Here is a 15,042-nt window from a genome sequence, read left to right as displayed (position 1 = left end):
CCCAGCCTGAAATGTAGGAATTGCCTGGAATGTCTGTCCATTTTTATATAGTAGTACACGTCCTTCAGGTCCAAAGAGCACATCCATCCCTCTGCCTTCAAGAGAGGCTGGATGGACTAGATTGTGACCATCCTGAACTTCGTGTGCTTTATCAATTTGTTCAGAGAGGTCAGATCCACAACATGTCTTAAGTCCCCTGTATTTTTGAGTACTAAAAAGAATCTGGAGTAAAAGCCCGATCCAACTTGATAAGGGAACACTTCTAGGATGACTTTTTTTTGCAAAAGCTTTTCTATTTCGTGGACTGAGTCCTCCCTCTGATTGGGTGGAACATCAAGGAGCACACGTTTTTTCCTGGGAATTTTCAGAACGGGAATTAACTATCCAATGGATATGATATGATCTTTAGCACCCATATGTCACATGTGGTGGCCTCCCAGGCTTCTGGGTACAAGGAGAATCACCCCCCCCCTCAAGTGCCTCCAGAGGAGGACATTGGGCAACTGTTCAGGATTGCTGGAACAGCTTGTCCTGAGAGGTTTCCCACCACCCCTGATTTTGCAGACCCCTCAGCCATGTGAGTGGCATCTTCCATTTTGATTATTTCCCTCTCTGCCTTGGGGGGAAATTCTCCCTGAATGTCCTGCAAACGACCCTGTGACTTTCAAAACCATATTTTTTTACTCTCACACTGGTTCCTGGAGAAGGTCATCTGTGGCACATAGAAATGTATTCCGACACCAGACAAGGTCTTTCTATCCTTCTCATTCCAGGAGAGAGTCTCATGAACAGCTGGTCTAAACAAGGTGGAGCCATCAAAGGGGGCATTAATAAAGGCTTGTTTGAAAGGCTCCACGAAATCGCACAGCATCATCCAGGCATGATGCCTCATGGCAATGCCTGAACCGGCAGCCCCTGAGGTACCCTCTGCAGCATGGGAAATCAATCTCATGGCCACACTGGCTAGTGACTGTAGGGTGTTCAGTCTGGACGAAAAGGTTTTCTGATCCTCGGTGAACATGGACCCTGGGGTTGAGCTGGAAAGTTCCTTTACTAAGTCCCTTGGTAGTCTTGTAAAGTGAGACAAGTACGGATACACTTGGCCCAAAACAACTTACCTGCGGGGGCACTGAGAATCCTGTCCACTCACTTTGGGATTGGCTATAATGTTTCCAGTTCCTTCCAAGTCCTGGAAGACACCAGCTCAGAGCCGAGCTGGGCGCTGACACAGGAGGAGTTAGTAGCAAGTCAAATGGCCCCGGGACAACAGAGGGTGACCAGGGCGGAGGAGAAGAGGTCAGTACTGAGCTTGGTGCCAACCAAGTCAGGTACAACAACTTCGGAACCTTTTAAGGTGGCTCCAAGGATGAACACACAGGACAGCGCTTCCTGCTTTTCCAGATTTGGTTACACCTCTTAGGAGAGAGCTGAGCGCCTGAAGTTGACAGTACCTCTGAGATGGTGGAAGGAGGCAGCAAAGCTTTAAGGACCAGCTTACTCCTCCTATCCGCCAGAGTCGAGGGGTGGAAAGCCTGAAAAATCATGCAAGGGGCCTCAAGATGAGAAGGCCCCAAGCAATAAACACACTCACTGTGGGCGTCAGACAAGGGAATCTTCCGCCCACAGGAAGCGCATTTCTTAAAACCTTGGGGTTTCTTGGACATCATTAAAATTTTTTTTTTTTTTGGAAAAGGAGAGGGAGAAAGAGAGAGAGGACTAGCCGCACAGAAACCCGACTAAAAGAGAAACAATTAACCTAAGTTTAAACTAGAGAAGTAACTACCGCAAGCACACTAGAACTCTTAAACTGAAGAGGAAGAATATAAGAGAAAAAGCACTCAAAAGAACCCAACAAACTAACTTTCACCAGAGGAAGCTCACCAGCCAGGTGAACTCGCTGCTGAAGCAATGTGCAGCAATTGACATCTGAGGTACTTTGAGGAGCATGGAACTGTGGGTATAGGGAGGAGCTCAAGTCAGGAAGCTCAAGCTGTAATAAAGCGGCCGATCGGTTCTGAGGATTCCAACCAATACCCACAGGTAAATAAAATGAAGAGGGCAATATCGGATCACAAACTTTACAACAGAGGAATCCCTGTAGATTTGTCTAAAATGGCATCCACTCACAGACAGAGTCAACACAGGAGGGTGGGATAAAATTCACAGACTTTGAAAGAGTAGGAAATGGGGTACAAAATATCTGATTAATTGTCAGAGTGGCACATGGTAACAGACTTTAAATAAGCCTAACAGTCCATGAGATTCCCAGTTTCCAAGCCATAACTTCATGATGTTATTTACATACACACACTGAAATAGTAGATAAAAAAAAACACCACCAGAATAAAAGTAAAATAAAACATGAGTCTTTTAGTGGAATAACACCAGTAGCAAGCATGGAGTAAAAATCAAACACACAACTTCTGATTAGTGTTTTATCATCACATTATTTTTTCTTGTTATTCTGCTCAGCCCTGTATACAACTGGGTGATTACACCTCCTCACAGTGCTAACAAGACTTTAAACACCACATGTTCCACTGATAAAAATTATTGTGTGCTACTGTAATGGAAGGAAGGGTCCTCTTGTTTCAGAATACTAGAACAGTTCTTCAAAACACTCCATCAAAGACGACACCATAGGTACAAATTATGCAAACACAAGTATTGTTCATACTAGGAAAGCTTTATCAGTAATGTTACTGGAGGCTTGTCAAGATGATTGCTATGCACGTTGTTGCCTTCCAGTGCACAAACTAGCCGATTCTGGTGTCATCTGCTAATAGAAAGATTATGCTTAAAAATTCTTTATTTCTTATACTCTGAAAGAAATATCCTAATATGCAATTCTTGATGACAGGATGGGCAGACACAAATTTACACTAGGGATATCTTGTAAGGCCCTGCTTGATTTGGGAGGTGAGCACTACTAATAACTTGAAAATGTTAAAAGTAAAAGAAAAAAGTCATGGCCATTCAAAATTGCCATTTAGCTGAAACACCTGATATCCTTAAAGCATACAGCCCATGTTGCCTCTGATTCAAGAGGTTTAAGGTATCACACAGTGGAAATTCTAGCTTTGCTAGATTTTTCTTTTTGTGTTTTTAACTAATTGGTTTTCCTGTGTGACCTTTTTAAACATTTGTTTTACCTGAAAAGGTTGAAAATAACTTTTTTTAGTTTGTCTGTTTAAAGCTGTCTATAGCTAGGCATCTTATGGTTGCCATGACAGCTTGCATAATACATTTCTGTATAGTAAGATACACAGCATGATGAATCCCCTAAACAAAGACATATTTTCAGCCATTGCTATGTAATCACATTCTGTATCAAAGCTACTGACACACTTTGTACTGCGACTCTCTGGTTAACGTTTCTTCATTATAGCTCCAGGTTTCACTCCTAAACAGTAGTCAGTATATGTGAGGTTTGCATGTTTCTCCATGTCTGCATTTTTTTCCTGGATAATTTAGTTTCCTCCCACCTCCTAAAATATGCCTGTTCATTGGGTACTCTATCAAGTGTCCTTATACACACTGCATGTTTACGTGTTCAGGTACTGGCTAAAAGGGGTTATGAAGAACCAGATCCAGTTCATTATGGGTTAAACAAACTCTGCACTTTAACATCCATAATTAAAGAGAGCACAGACAAACAAGGATGGAAGTTAGATGAACTTACTGCTCTGGCTGTCTGCTGATGATGTCTCTTGTAAGTGCTGATTTTTAGAAACTTATGTCCAGACTGGTTATACTTCTCTTCCAAGTTATTTTATGAATATTTTCCCTTACTTTAATGTCAAAGTGCGCTCTCTAGTTCATGAATTTGTCTTCATTGGAATGAATCTGAAAAATAATATCCATTGAATTCAATATTCAGTGACATCAGTGACACCAGACTTCAGCAGTACCCATGTACACTACAGAAAACCTAATACTCTCAGCAAAAAGAAACCAAGCTCCAATGCAGACAGAAACAAAGAAAAATTACATTACAGATACACAGTCATGCACACCTTTAACTATGGCAAAGTCGGTGGTTTCAGTTTAGGAATTCAGGTTCTGCACATAAATGGTGACGACACAAAACCAGTAAATACATATCATGCAGTTGTTTATTCTGTTTATATTTCTTGAGTCCCAAATCATAATAGCACTGACAAGGTACACCTATATTTAAATCAACAGTAATATTTGTGTGTGTTAAAAAGGCTGGGCTCTCAAGATTTTTTCCTCATCTTGTTTTCTCTTCAGCTCCTAAATAAAGACTCGTTTCATCCAAACTTATGATGTTGGCTACTGACAAAATGAGAAACTTTTGGAACTAATCCAAATCTCAGGAAAAGAACAAATAGCAAAGGTGTCTCACAGTGGGGAAAGTACAAACTGAATAGGACCCAGTTCAGAGAAGCCGAGCCTCCTTCATTTTCAGTGGCATGAGTGACTACAGCAGAGATGACAGGATCCAAAGGTCTCATGAGACTTCTCTATGTTCCCTAGTTCAAACTCTTCTTCAGAATTGTCATCCTCATCACATATGATCTATGTTCCCTAGTTCAAACTCTTCTTCAGAATTGTCATCTTCATCACATATGAACACACACACACACACACACACACACACACACACACACACACACAGAGCAAGCTGAGTCTGCATGACTAAGCTTGGCAGTTGTTGTGACCAATTTCTCAACCCTCACTCAAGAAAAAAAAATCAAACTCAACCATAAACATCAGTCATTTACTTTGTTTTTAGAAATACCAGGGCATGTGAAATTTGTAGGGGAAATGCACTGCTGTGAAACCATCAAGCTACTATACCCCCTTCATGATTCACCATGTCACCAACCCACTAGGGCTCTCTTTTTTTCCTCAGCAAAGTTAGTTAATTATTCTTGTTTGTAAAATGACTTTGATCCAGTAAGGCTCTGATACTAGGCTGCAAAACGTTGCTGTCTATCAATGCACCATCCTTCCTCAACCTCTTGTCATTCCTTCCCCAATTACCCTTCTTTCATTTGTGTGGTTATTGTAAGCTAGTATACCTTATCTATTACGTACCCTGCAATCACCATGTGAGCCATCAAGCCCCTAATTATAATGTTTAACTACTGTAGTACCTTGGCTTTTACAAGGGGAGAGGGCTTCAGTGGATTTCTGGGAGCTCAGACTTGTGTTTAGCCAGCCTGTGACTACATAAGCCTAAGTATGGCCTCCTCCCAGGATTGTTGATGCTAAACTTCAGGACATAGCTGGTATATTTTCATATATGCTGCCAGAGATACATGTAGCACACACACACACACACACACACACAAACAAGGGTATTCTGACCATGCAGTTAAATTATTTATTTTAAAAAACTTTACCTATAGTTCAAATATCTGTACAGTTTTGTTGAAAATGTAGTAACTGCTGCCTAATGTGTGAGTTTGTTCCACAGCAGTAGCTGTTAAATCAACCAGCTTTTCTGTACTGCTGTCACGAGGCAGTAACTGCACATGTGCATAAGAATGAGAGGTCATGAATGTTAATGAGATACAGATCACAAAACCAAACACTGTTAGATATAAATCAGAACAGCAGACCACCAAAGAATTACTCATGGTGCCAGACTAGGCAAACAACCGTCATGCCTGTATATTCTCACACACACACACACACACACACACACACACACACACACACACACACACACACACACACACACTCTCCTAACAATACTTCCACTTCTTATGTTACTTTACATCCAAGAAAGGAATCAGTTAAAAAAAAAAATTCCAGACCTGATTCAAGGAAACTACAATATTTATAAAAAAAACACACCATTAATTTTAGGAGTCCTTCTTGCATCACTATCCCTAGAAGATGCTTCTTAAACAATTGCTGAAATGACAATGTAACGATTTATCACAACATTATTTGAAAACATTATGTGTGCATGCATATTTGTTTGTTAACTGGGATAACCTGACTTTGCTAAGAGACTCTTCACTATGAATTGTTGGGAGAAAGACTCCACAACATTTTCAAGCAAACAGATAAACAGAACTGACAAATGTGTATGTATATAGTATGTCATATTTAAGGTCATTGTTTGAAAAGAGTTACATAAATATAACACAGACACTTTGTACAGTGTAACACACACAGTTTGATCATTGTATTAAGATAAACCTATAGAAAATAATAAGGGAATATAGATTAGTTACAAAAGGATATGGAGTGCTTAGTGATATGAAGGGGCGTTAGGAGAACTGGGAGTGCAAGAATTTTGGATTAATACATGTGACCGACACAGATGACTACTGCCATTAAGAAGGAGATGAGTTTAGGGAGGAATGGGAAACAGTAAAGAGGATACACTAAAGCAGACAGAAATAAAAGTGCAATAGGTTAACTTGCCTGTACTGGTTACTTACACAATTTCCCTTCCACCTGTGAACTCCAACCTCCTATGCCATTCCTTGACAAAAGTAATATGAAGAACTACCAGAATTACAAAACATGTAAGTCAAAGAAGCATAATGTTTAAACAGCAAATATTTACCTAATCCTTCCTTAAAATCAGAGCCAAAGTTCAGCTAGGAATGATTGCACAATGATGCCTTGTTTATCCATGTCTGCACAACACTAAACCTTTATATTACGTTCTTTATGGACAGTGGCACAGAAGATGCCCAATCTAGTAAGACACATGAACAAGTGTTACACAGCAACAACAAACACGCACTCTCTGACATTGCAGTGTCAGTAATATGCAGAGTATGCTGGCTACATCACCTTTTAGATAAAAAAAAACAGCTAAACTCACTTCACCTGCCTACATCACAGACAGCATTTTTACTTTACAGGCAAGAATATCAAGTACCTCATGTTAAAGGGTACAGCTTACATATGACAAAAAAGTTTGGCTATGCAATATCACCTGTGATACATGGTCTGACTATTAGTGCAGGAGAAAAGGAAAGTTCTTGCAATGGCATTTTGGGCATTTTAGCTGCAGCACTGTGCATACATATATGCACACAAATGTAGAGAAACCTGTTATTGTATGTATTTTTCACATCTTCCTTACTCTTCTGTCACCTTGGCTTGGTCTTCCATAGTTTAACACACCTTATTCAGCCTTTGCAAAATCTTCCAACCTTCCCTCCAGTGCTCACTTATGTCTTGCTTTCCCCTCAAAATTCTGCTCCACTTCGCAAGCTGTATGTCAGGCAGACAAGCTGCCAGATGAGGGGTCCAGACAATGTGATTTGGTGCCCCCCAACTGTGTATAAGTGATAACTATTTTGCTATCCCTCAGTGAAAGCTTGTAACCTACAATCCATTATTAGGTTGTACAAGTGATAATCTACAATCCATTTCTAGGTTGTATAAGTGATAATGATTTTACTATCCCTCAATGACAGCTTTTAACCTGCCATTCATTATTAAGATTGTATAAGTGATAAAAATTTTACTATCCCTCAATGACAGCTTGTAACCTACCATCCATTATTAGATTGTATAAGTGATAAAAATTTTACTATCTCTCAATGGCAGCTTTTAACCTGCAATCCTTTTATTAGACTGTATAAGTAATAACGATTTTACTAACCCTCAATGACAGCTTGTAACATGCCATTCATTATTATTGTATAAGTGACAACAATTCTACTATCCCTCAATGACAGTTTGTAACCTGTCATTTATTATTAGATTGCTACATTTTGTGTCTCTTCATAATGTCTCTCCAAGACTGGAAAGGTGTACAGTGGTGCTGCCTACATCAGAATGGTTATGGAACATTTTACTGATTGTGGCCCTAAAATTACACATTTAAAACAGAAATTACACCACTAAAGTTATAAAATGCATAGCCTGAAATAATACAACATTAACTAAGAAGATGGAAATTACTGCATACTGGTATTAAATATGAAAAAGCAAAGTTCCCGCTATGAAGTAAAGGATGTAGTGTCATATGGTTAAGGATAAAGTCCAGAAAACAACTTAGTTCATCCAGTCTTTCACTAAGCCCGTATTATTTAAACAAAATAAATTATTTTGGCTTTATAACTTTAAGCCTGCTACTGCTCTGGGAAAAGGTGATATGCATCTCTACTTCTATGGCCATGGAATGTGTTGTGGAAAGGTAGAAAAAGTAGCAGATCATGGGATATATGGAGACCTCTTAACTAGCAAAGTATATCCAGATTGTACCACTCTAGCCTAAACAGAGTTGTGCTGTCTTATGCAGACCCGTTAATGCAGACAAAGTCTGTGATGCTAAATGTCGAATGGGTATCCACAAAAAAATTTCAAAAAGAAACAAAACTTAAGCAAATCGACTGCAGATAATTTTATTGTCAAACAACACTGTTTCTGTCAGAAACAATTCTAAAATGCAATAAGTTACTTCTCAATATGTTGACATGATCTACTCCATGGTTATGTATAGCGAGACCTGTTCTACTTACATGCTGATTGCAGTGTAAACTTATTAGTCAGGGACAACTGGCAAAAGCATGAAAGACACAGTATAGAGTTGTAACAATGGCACAAATTTCTCCAAGGCTGTGACAAGCTTGTTTAGTGCAATCATTCTGCTAAAAATGAACAGTTGCTAACTGTTGCCCAATCAAGATCCACTCTGCACAGGCCAGTATACAGAAAACAAGGCCATGTCTTCAACACAACATCCATGGCAGAGGTAGATTAGTTTTACTGGAAGCGGTAGCAAATACTTTTAAAGTACTACTTTCTTATACTCTTTCTGCCTTTCTTCTCAAAAGATCTTATGCATCCTTGCAAAAGTATGCATGTCCAAAAATAGGTTAAAACAAACAAGTGCACAAGAAACCACTACAGTGAGAAGGTGGCCATTAATACCCAAAATCAACCTTATGCGGATGCCAATATTCTCAATGCTTGCAATACAGGGATTACCATATGAGGTGTCAGGCAAATTCTGCAAAGTTAATTCATATTAAGAAAGACACACATTACATAAATAACTACTCAGGGAATGTTTGTAGGTCATCTTATATCTGATAATACTTGACTTCTTTAGTTCTGATTTTATATATATATATATCATCATCATCTTCTTTCTGCTGTTCCCGTTGGGGGTCGCCACAGTGGATCACCTGTTTCCATTTCTTCCTGTCCTCTGCATCTTGTTCTGTCACACCAACCACCTGCATGTCCTCTCTCACCACATCCATAAACCCTATCTTAGGCCTTCCTCTTTTCCTGTTACCTGGTAGCTTCATCCATAGCATCTTTTTTCCAATATACTCAGCATCCCTCCTCAGCACATGTCCAAACCAATGTAATCTTGCTTCTCTGGCTTTGTCTCCAAACCTTCGACCTGGGCTGACCCTCTAATATACTTATTCCTAATCCTGTCCACCCTCGTCACACCCAGTGCAAATCTTAACATCTTTAACTCTGCCACATCCAGCTCAAACTCCTGCCTTTTTGTCAATGCCACTGTCTCCAACCCATATAACATACCTGGTCTCACTACCCTCTTGTAGACCTTCCCTTTCACTCTTACAGGTACTTGTATGTCACAAATCACTCCTGACACTCTTCTCCACCCACTCCATCCTGCCTGTACTCTCTTCTTCACCTCTCTTCCACATTCACCGTTACTCTGAACTATTGACCCCAAGTATTTAAACTCATCCACCTTCGCCACCTCTACTCCTTGCATCCTCACCATTCCTCTATCCTCCCTCTCATTCACACACATATTCTGTCTTAGTCCTGCTGACCTTCATTCCTCTTCTCTCTATAGCATATCTCCATCTCTCCAGGGTCTCCTCCACCTGTTCCCTACTTTCACTACAGATCACAATGTCATCTGCAGACATCATAGTCCACGGGGACTCCTGTCTGATCTCGTCTGTCAACCTGTCCATCACCATATATTATTTTGTCAGCTATACTAGTCTCTCCTGTAGCTGACTATCAGTGGTCCCCAGTGCCTCACCTCAATGTCCTGATCTACATATCCCTCCTTCCGCCCCAGACTAACCTTGTTTAGGGGCTGTGGCTGGTGAGAAGATCAAGGTGTCCTGAGTCCACATTACACTGTGGCCATCAAGCTACTCTTCTTTTCTTGGTTGTTCACAGAATATAAAAAAATGAAATATAATAACGTACAATATTGAGCATGCTTGCTTTACTCTGCAAACTTGGCACAACACTGTCCAGAGCCAAGTGCTACGATAATCCAATACAGTTAATTACCTTGCAACTGAACATGTATTTACCCAATAAGAATACATTATCTATTACTTACAAACCTCTGCCGGAACACTGGAATATAGGAACAAGATTAGGCAAGCACAGAAACCCTAGATGGCCTAACCATATACCCCTTTAAGTAGACATACTCAAAACGTCACTGCTGCTCTGTATCACTTCTTAATAGTTTCCACTACCCAAGTCAAGCAAATTTTTAAATACCCATGCAATCATCAAGACTAGCCTTAAAGTCAGACAAAGTAATGCTTTGCTTTACTTGTAACAGTAACTTATTCCATAGGTTATGAATATACTGATTTAGGAAAATACCCCTCCAGAGAGTCTTGTTTTTTTGTTGGTGAGTCTGATATTACAAATTTACAGGTGGCCTGGAAAATTTGAAGGGAGTGCATCTAAAAGTACAATTTAATCTAGAAATATTTACAACAAAATCATCAGGGCATGGCTTCTTATCCCTTATACAATGAAAACTGAATTCACAAATTGTCAACATTGTGACTGAAGTCATTATTAGCTTGGAGCATTATGAAAATTTCTGTATAGTGTATAATTATTTAATTCCCTTTTAAATTTCATTAAGGTTTCAAAACACCTTATTTCCCTTGGACGCTGATTCCAATAGAAAAAAAAAAAAAAACAGCTGAAGGAAAAACTTATTACCTCAAAAATAAAATGCTTAAAACAGACCAGTTGTTTGGACAGGTAGCTTTCATCCTTCTAAGTTGGGAACTGCTGATTGAGAGCCCAGTGTCCAAGTGTATTAGTTCTGGTTTAGGCACTTGGGCTTCAGGCCAGTTATTTTACATTAAGAAGGTTCGTGGTCTGCACTCTTGTGGGAGAAGAGGCTGGACTCTGCCCTTCTGAGCTGGGAATTTCTGGTTAAAGGTTTATAGTGCCTGAATATTTGAACTGTATCTTACTGAAATTGGTTCACCTTGTTGAATCTAGCTTTGTTTATATGCTTGTTGTTTGTTTGCTTGTTATTTCCCTGGAAGCTAATTCCACCTAATACGCAACTGCCAAGCGCTTCTGTGGATCACTAGTGATATCTGCATTTCCTTGTTTCACTTGAAAGAAAGTTACTGTTGCATTTAGTTACTTGTAACACATTGCACTCAAGTTACCTGGCACTTGCTCACTAAAGCAATTATATAAGTCAGCACTAAAAATTAAAAGCACTACACCCTCACTCCCCACTGGCCCTTGTTTTCAATTAAGGATTTCCCAATATTATTCTAGCATGTCCAAAGGTCAGTTGTCAATCTCCTCTCGATCCAGCTGGTGAATCTGGGAATCTTGAGGCAATGTTATAACTGACAACCCTCTCCTCCTCCCACATAACACAAATAACTGGGCTGAGCTCTCAACTCTACCTAAACAGCAGAGGCCTCCAAAGCAAACACCCAAACAACTGCTACCTCAAGACACCCCACAAGCAACACATAAACCACAAAGGCCAAATACAACATCAAACATACTTGTCATAGGTGACTCCATAGTCAGACACAACCAGGCTGAACAAGGAGGGTCTAGAATCCGCCACATAACACAAGCACTTGGGTACAAATATGACACAGTCATTGTCCATGCTGGTGTGAGCGACCTGAGGGTACCTCCCTGGACTACATGAAAAGAGACATAGAGGAGCTCTCTGATTATGTAGCCCAGGCAGGTATGACCCTAACCCTGAGCAGTATCCTTCCTTCACCAAGAATGATGCCACAATATAGAGACAAGATGATCAGCTTTAACAATTGGCTTAATGTCTGGTGTCATTCAGGCTCAAATTCTAAACCTACCACCCTAGAAAACAAAAATGGGAAGAAACTGAGGGTAATGCTGCTCAATGCCAGAAGTCTAAATCTCAAAATGCCTTTTCGAGGCCCTTCTCAGTATGGTGCTGTAACTGAAACCTGGTTCAAGGCTCCTGAGAGCACCCGGCACTATTAGGTTTTACCTCATATCATGCGTCCGGCCCCAAAACCCAGACCACACCACAAAGGAGGGTGTATCCATACTCATAAAGGATACCCACACCTCCAGGTTGGTGGCACCAATCTAAGCCGAAAACCATCCAGGTGCAACTAACGATAGGCAAAACTGCTTTACAAAATGTAGCATGCTACAGGCCACCCTCTCAAACTCACGAACCCCACACAGCCTTCCTGAAGACACTGGAGGGTATAAATGTATCTCAAAACACCATCATATTGGGGACTTCAACTACCGAATATAGACTGGGAACATTACTCAAGCCCTAACTTTGGTTCCTGGAGTTCATAAATTCAAATGCCATGGAACAGCTAGTCACTGTTCCGAGAGGAGAAAATATACTAGATCTCATTGTCACAAACATGGGGACAAAATGCTCCACACGAAGTATATCCCTCATTGGTGAGATCTGATCATAAACTAATCTCAATGGAAATCCACATCCGCCCCACCCCAAACAAAAAGACCATAGTGAAGAACTTCTCTAAAGCAAACTTCACACTACTCAAGACTGGTGTGGTATCATTCCAGGCCCCTGAGCCAGAGGAAACAAGCCCTTACAAATGCCTTCTATGAACACCTCCAGGACTGCATGGATCAGGCAATCCCAAATAAAACCAAGACTCTTTCCACAAAGGGCAAACGTCCAGTCTGGTGGACCCCAGCCATTAACAAACTTTACAATAAGAGGAGAAAGCTATTACATGATAGAACAAAATCCATAAAAGTCACCCTGATCATTATTAGTAAAAATTACGAGCACTCATAAAATCAACTAAGGCCAATTTTGAGAGAAAAATTGCCATGGATTCAAAGGACAATCATAAGGCCTTTTTCAGCTATGTTAGGAACCTGAGTGGAAACTCCCAGATATGCTCAGAATTAGTCCAAAATGATACAAAAATCACTGAACCCACAGACATTGCCAACATACTGGCAGACAGGTTCAGTGCAAACTTCACCCCCCTCTCCCCCCCTAAAGGAGAGATAACTATCCCAGCCGAGTGTAGCCTCCCGGACATCTCAAATGCGCAGGTGAAAGCTGCTCTCTAGCTAAAAACACAGCATCAATGGGACGGATGGTGTCCCCGGCTGTGTGCTATACAAGCTAAATGAGGAATTAACCGCACATAAGGCAGCTGTTTAATCTCAGCCTTACCACAGGATACGTGCCCAAGGAGGCGACGGCAACTGTGGTCCCACGGACCCTGGTAATATAAGCTTAACAAGTCTAGTCTGCAAAGCTATGGAGAGGATCATAATGGAGCTCATAAACAAAGATATAGGGGACTTGCAGACATTGGACCCGACCCAGTTTGGCTTTGTCAAGGGAAGATCATGCCTTTTGAACTTGGTCGACTTCTTCAAAACAGTCACCAAGGCCATTGATGAGGAAAGGCAGTCCATACAGCCTACCTTGACCTTGCAGGTATTGTAGAAAATTACCAGCTTAAATGTAAACCCATATGTCACAAGATGGGTTGCAAACTGAAGGACAGAACCCACAGGGTTAGAGTTGCTGGCGCTGTGTCAGACTCCAAGCCGGTCACAAGTGGTGTCCCACAGAGCTCGGTCCTTGGCCCCCTATTGTTTGGCATCTACTTCTCAGAAGTACAGGCCAACATGGGAGGACTTTGGCTGACAAAGTTTGCAGGCGACTGCAAACAGGGCCATAGTGGAAAGTGCATCGGACACGGATATCCTTCAGAAGGGACTCACGGAAACAGATAGCTGGTGCCAGAGCCATGGCCTGAAGTTCGCCAAAAAATGTATAGTCATACCCTTCGGGAAAAACAAGGTAACCCCAAGCTACCATATAGGTGGCAATCCACTAAGCACAGAAGAGGTTATCAGGGACCTGGGGACCCAGGTTGACAGTGGCCTTTCTTTTGACACTCACATTGCTAAAGTGGTTAGAAAGACCTTCTACATTGCCCACCTGATCATGAAGGGATTCACATCCAGATCTAGTGAGGTCATTGTTCCCCTGTACTCTTCACTTATCAGACCAATGATAGAGTACAATGCCCCATTCGGGATGTATCTCACCGACATCTGCAGCAATTGGAGAGACCCCAAAAGTTCCTCACCAAAAGGATAAAGGGACTCCAAAATCTGTCATATGCTGCCAGATTGAAGAAACTCCAGCTCTACTCAGTCGCATACCGTCTGCTCAGAGGTGACATGTGCCTGACATACAAGGCCATGTCCAACCCGAATTAATGGACATGCTCCACCTCAAAAATCCAAATCTACCAAAACCACTAGAGCAAGCGACTTAAACCTTAGCACGGATATAAATAGGGCGTGCTGGAGGGATAGATTTATCACTCAGAGACTCCCTATGCTGTGGAATAAAATCCCGGTCCATGTGAGGCAGAGCACCTCGCTGACTCTGTTCAAGAGAAATCTAGACCTGTGGATGGGAGATGGAATCATCTCTGTGTCACTGCTGGACAGAGGCACAACAAACTAATGGGCACAGTATTTTTCATATAAGGTAGGCTTATAAATGCCTTAGGGCAGATAGCCTAGTATAAACCTATGAACCTATGAACCTATGAACAATAATCCCATCACAATTTCCCTTAAAGGCTTACATAAATCTAAATGGTGGTATCTTATAGATCTGGGTCATAAACGGCCAAAAATATGTTTCTTAGACCTCCTCAAATGAAGTAATAGTAAACAGACTATAACATCAAAAGATCCATCATATCTTTATACTGTTCATTTTTCACACAGTACCACGGTGGTGCAGCGGTTAGTGCTGTCACTTCACAG

The 15,042-nt window shown here is 41.0% G+C and overlaps 1 protein-coding gene across 2 annotated transcripts in view; it reads right to left on the bottom strand.

The window, feature by feature from the left end:
• SLC16A1 (solute carrier family 16 member 1) overlaps positions 1-15,042 on the bottom strand; it is a 633,088-nt gene that overhangs the window by 416,336 nt on the left and 201,710 nt on the right. The window contains exon 2 of one of the 2 annotated variants that reach the window (XM_044076944.1): positions 3,683-3,846. The exons of the other annotated variant lie outside the window; for it this stretch is intronic. The gene's annotated coding sequence lies outside the window, so the exon portion shown is untranslated. The remainder of the gene's footprint in view (positions 1-3,682; positions 3,847-15,042) is intronic. 2 annotated transcript variants of the gene reach the window in all.

This window comes from Protopterus annectens, chromosome 7.part0 (genome assembly GCF_019279795.1).
Source record: "Protopterus annectens isolate FY-2018-M chromosome 7.part0, PAN1.0, whole genome shotgun sequence".
Lineage (NCBI taxonomy): Eukaryota > Metazoa > Chordata > Ceratodontiformes > Protopteridae > Protopterus > Protopterus annectens.
Note: the sequence above shows the minus strand (reverse complement) of the source record. Positions and strands in the feature narration are given on the sequence as shown.